This window comes from Pundamilia nyererei, unplaced genomic scaffold (genome assembly GCF_000239375.1).
Source record: "Pundamilia nyererei isolate P.nyererei 1_Seehausen unplaced genomic scaffold, PunNye1.0 scaffold00145, whole genome shotgun sequence".
In the NCBI taxonomy this organism is placed as follows: domain Eukaryota; kingdom Metazoa; phylum Chordata; class Actinopteri; order Cichliformes; family Cichlidae; genus Pundamilia; species Pundamilia nyererei.
Genome location: NW_005187546.1, coordinates 1,516,919 through 1,522,212, shown reverse-complemented (window position 1 = coordinate 1,522,212; position 5,294 = coordinate 1,516,919). Strand labels below are relative to the sequence as shown.

At 39.8% G+C, this 5,294-nt stretch overlaps 1 protein-coding gene across 2 annotated transcripts in view; it reads left to right on the top strand.

Moving 5' to 3' along the window:
• Positions 1-1,442: 1,442 nt before the first annotated feature.
• The window catches only part of LOC102195248 (lysophosphatidic acid receptor 2-like), a 24,856-nt gene continuing 21,004 nt past the window's right edge, over positions 1,443-5,294 (top strand). For both annotated transcript variants that reach the window (XM_005744596.1, XM_013913714.1), the window contains exon 1: positions 1,443-1,816. The gene's annotated coding sequence lies outside the window, so the exon portion shown is untranslated. The remainder of the gene's footprint in view (positions 1,817-5,294) is intronic.

The window sequence follows — 5,294 nt, the reverse complement described above, 5'->3', positions numbered from 1 at the left end:
GAGTTCCAGCTCAATTATAAAGGTGAGGCCTAGCAGACACTGCAAGTCAAAGTAGTCAATCAAAGTGGCCAGCACGCAAATGTTAAGCCTTGGTAAGCATTAAAAAGGTGAGCTTTTAAAAAAAAATCCCATCCTGTGTGGTTTTTACGAAGTACAAATTAGCACCAAATACTTTGGGGGCCTTTTTGGGGTGTTCTTTTGGAGCCAGCCTCAAGTGGTCATCAGAGGAACTGCAGTTTTTTTTTGCCACTTCCACTTTGGCCTAATTTGCAGTTATAGATTTGAGACTGAGTAAATATACAACATGCATATGACTTCCCATTCGGTAACAAAATATATTTTGAAATATATTTTGAAATGTATTTCAAAATATATTTCAAAATACAATTGAAAATTAATTAAAAATCTTTCAAAAGTATATTTTACCCTTCATATATTTCAGTCAAAGAAAACACATTCACATATAACAACTGAGAATCTTTATTTGATATCTAAAACAAACATAGCATATAAATCAAGCTAGGAACATACATTATACAACTTTATTCTTATAACATGCTTAAACATGCTTAAACATTCTAAAATTATATACATATAATATCATTAGTTAATCATTAAGCGTGTAATCATTAGTTATTATTAATCTCTGGCTCTCTTTCACAGTGTGCATTTTGTCCTGTTGGAACAAATGAAAAGAAAAACTGAATTGAAACTGATCAACAAAGTAATTGAGAAAGATCAAAAATAATAAACTAATTCACAAAGGAAGAAAAAAAATCAGAGGAACTCAGCTGTCTTGGTTGCAAAGATTGACTGAGGTTTACACAGCTTTAATTACTTTGAGCCTTTACTACTACAATACATCAGATGTGACAGACACATCCAGCCTTAAAGCTCACTACAAACCACGTGATCATTTACAGTTCACCTGCTACTTTAGTTTATATCAGGGGTGTCAAACATAAGGCCCAGGTGCCAAAATCAGCTCAGCAGAGACTACAATGTGGCCCACTGAAAAGCTTTGCTTTTATTATTATTATTATTATTATTATTATTGTTAATGTGAAAGAGGGAATAGAATTTAAACTTTTAACTGTTTCTGTCGTACGTTTCACAGGTTTTTCTATTGATTAATTATGCCAGAAACGTTTCTGCAAATGTTCCACTATAGAAAAAACATTATGAACAAGCTACCTGAACTTGTGTAATTTTACACATTGCAGTTGTTTTTCTTACATGAAGATATCTCGGGTATTATGATGTAAAATTAGCTCCACATCCCTGGTTTTTATCTGCCGCCTGAGTAGCGTCCTTGCCCACTCTGTCAATCACTCTGACGCTCCGCTCTCATTGGCTGACATGCCCCACCGCCAGCCAAACAGGGTGGATACCAAAAACGCGCAGGTTGGCAGAAGGAACGACCAAAAAGCTCCAAGCTGCTCGTTTAGTAGAACGAGTTGGAACAAACGAGGGAGCGGCTGCCGCGCCCTGTGTACGCCTCCTGGGACAGAGTTACTGCGCACAGGTAACAAATGCTAAGCCCACCGGAAGCGAAACAAAAGTTCGAGTAAAGGTGACGCAGAAGACCGAGCGTATTTAACTTTTTTGGACTCAAAAGTAAAAGGTGGACTTGAGCCTCGATAGAAACAGAAAAAAACCCATATCATAGTAGTTTTTTCGGCCCTCTGTTTTTGTGGGGTTTTTCCTTTTTTCCACTTTTGCTTTGTGAGCTGGGGAGGAGTTGTCAGGTGCGAAAACAAGCAAAGATCTAACCTGGATAACTATACCTGCTGGAGGCGTTCACAGACGACTAAAGGTGAGTTCAAACTCGTCTCCCGCTACACATTCACACTTCTTCTGTATTAAAAAAAAAAATCAGCGGAGGGCGACGAGTTTGAAATGCGCGCCCGGGGAGAAGAGAAATGTTTGTACGGTGCTTCATTGTTTCCTCCGTGCGGAGGTCGCGACTCCCGTGATCGTGCGAAGGTATCTGCGCGGAAGGAGTCTGGAGCTCATTACCTTACGGAGAAGCAGCCGGTCCCTTTTTTTCTTTTTAATGCAGCTAAGCAGTTTTGCCACGCTTACTACGAGGGCAGTGTTAACTTTCTTCCAAAGTAAAACAACCATTTTTCTTCCCTCTGCCTTTATTTTCCCGGATATCTACACAGCACACTGCATATGCAAATAGAAAAGGAAAGAAAACGCCAAACGCACATTTACAGCACAGGTGTCGCCTACAGGAAAACAGCCCTGCAATAAAGTTAAACTGTTCCGTCTGTGGACGCAGTGTTACGGCGTGTTCACTTCACAGAGTTAGTGTTGAGTTTACAGTAAGTCCCAAAAAGCGAAAGCAGCAAATTTGCATACGAAAAGCTTCACTTCAGGACCAGAGTATTGAGACAAAGTAAAACTGTATCTGTGCCTCTTCATAAACCACCATAAAGTTAACATCTCTGGTTTGCTTATTTTCTGATCCATCGCTCATTTGTACACTCTTACCAGGTTTTCGGAAGTTTTTAACCTTTTTTTTTTTTCCTGTTTAGTTTGACTAAGTTATTTTGGAGGGAGGGCTGTTCACATTATTCAATTCAGAGGTATAGAAAAAGCACTGATTTGCTTTTGTACTGAGTTTGAACGGCTGTGTCAGTGTTCATATGAAAGATGTGACAGGACAAACCTTATTTTGTGAATGGTAAATGGACTGCTTCTTGTATAGTGCTTTTCTACTCTACTCAAGCACTCTAAACGCTTTATTACACCTGGCCTGTCAGCTGAGGTTTGAATTGATATGAAATGCTAATGATCACTGCATCGAAAGCATGTTTTTTCACAAGTTAAAAAGAAAACGCCAAAAGAAACACACCTATTGAATCCCAGTCTTAAACATGCAGTAAACACACACCACCTCAAACTTGTATATACATTTTAAATGACATTCCTGATCCAGTCTCACTATTTATGCATATCAGCAGTGCATGTCCTCTGTCTTTATTACAAGATATTCACTTGGGCTTTAAAAACAAACAAAAATAAGATTACAGGAAATGCTAATTATGGGAATGAAGATTTAAAGAAAAACAAGGGTTAAGGGGGGGGGTTAAAAACAGCTTAAGTTTTAAAAGTGAAACAAAGACTGGATCAGTCATATCAGGAGAAACAAGCAGCTGTCTGTGCGTGTGTCTGGGTGATTAAAGTGCTAAAGGTAATCTCCATATAGGTGACACATGGTGAGTGGTGTCAATACTTCACAGTAGAAGAGAGAGGGTCCTGTGGAGAGAAGTACAATCTCAGTTTTACCTGGAATCAGAGGTCACAAACACAATCAATTGTGTCTACCTACACCGTCGTATTGGTTTCAGCTATTGTGGGGGTGCATGCATTTCCTAGTACTGTTTCCTATTCTAAAGAAAGGCTGGCTGAAGTCAATAAGCTAAGCCTCTTTCTTTAGGGAGAAAGAGAGCAACACTGAGGGGAGGAGGGAGAAAAGGCCTTGGGTGTGGCTCCCCTGGTAATGACCAGTTTCCATTCAAACCGGTGTTTACTGATCTCGTCGAGTCCTTTCACGCACAAACACAGACACACGATGCATGAAAACTCACGTGCGCGCACACACACACAGTGGTCAAGTTTAGAGGAATGCGCAAAAGTCTTAATTAGGTGTGCAGGAAATGCTGTAATTGAATGTTAGCCGGTGGTGACAGTTGGTTGGTCTTTGTTCTAATGCAAGCTGGTTTGTTGTCGTGAACTTGTGTGTTCAGGTCACACGTATCAGTTGTAAACCCACTAAGACAACAGAAAATGTGGGAAGGGGAAACTGCTAAATGTATGTGTGAATGGAGGGGGAGGGTATGAGACTGTAACCCACAACTTCCTAACATCAGCTTCTTTCTCCTTTTCACATGTCAAGTATTTGTTAGGCATACGTACTCGTATGCCTAACGATTTTCGGTGTGTGTTCAGAACTGTAGCTGCTGTTACAGCTTAAGCTCGACTTAAGCTGACCAAGTTTTACTTTTGGTCTTTAGATTGAGCCTGTAATAATACTTTATTTTTGTAGTGTTTATCAGATAATTGTATTATCGTTATGTAATAATAATAATAATAATAATAAAAATTTCAACATAAAGTGCATTTTTATTTTCTTAAAAAAGGCAGAAACAAAAGGTTATTTGACCAGCTTCACCTTTAAACTCCGAGTAACCTTAGCCAGCATTCTTTTGTAAATTAAGCTAAAACAGTGATCATCAAACACTTTAGTGCAAAAAAACAACAAACTCATTGGACTCACAATACCTCCATGCTTATTTATTGTCTGTCTCTTTCAGCCAGTTATTTAGACAAACTAGCCTGTTCACATTTTCAGAGCTCAAGGCAGATCTCTCTTTTTTGTTACTATGTATTTTGCAAGTGAGAACAGTCTCTCACATGGGAGAGAAGTGGCAGGACTAACCAAATACTTGCAGACCAGGACAGACATCTGTGGGTAGGTCCCTGCTCGACTGGAACACAGGGCTCATCTGAATCAGTAGCACACTTTCTAACCCCCTGTCTTCTACCACTGATACTAGTCTACAGTCAAGAGAATTTGTAAGTTTGTCTGATGTTGACTTAGTAATTTTGGTCCTGAAGCCAGTCATTTCATCAAGTTTGGCCTGCCGACAACTTTTGTTGGTACTCAAACTGCTAACTCTAACAGCTCCCACAGTTTCTGTGCTGCATTTAGATGGTGCCATAAAGTTAAAGTGCTTCAGTGGTATGCAAACTCTGTTTGCACAAAACCACGCTTTTATCAAGGCTTCTGTCGGATAGACTGTAGAAATGAAATTTGCCTTCGTTCAGTTCTAGCAACACGCTTTCTTCTGATTCTGCTGGGTTTTTTTGGGGGGGGTTTGTAGCTGTGTGTGTCACTGTAATCGGTATACCAGGAAATCATGCATTAACAAAAGTTCCCCTTTGCTTGAAATGTAAAGTGCGATTAAATATGTTAATTTTTTTCACACAATGTTTTTTCAAATGAATCACAATTAACGCACTAAATTCCCACCCCTAATTTTTACATTCTTGAACATTCGTCCAGAAGTTTGACATAAAAGGACAAAAGTAGTCACGTGTGAATGAGTACCATTACTGAGTATCCATCCATCCATCCATCCATTCGCTTCCGCTTATCCTTTTCAGGGTCGCGGGTGGCGCTGGAGCCTATCCCAGCTGTCATAGGGCGAAAGGCAGGGTACACCCTGGACAGGTCGCCAGTCTGTCACAGGGCTAACACACAGGGACAGACAACCATTCAC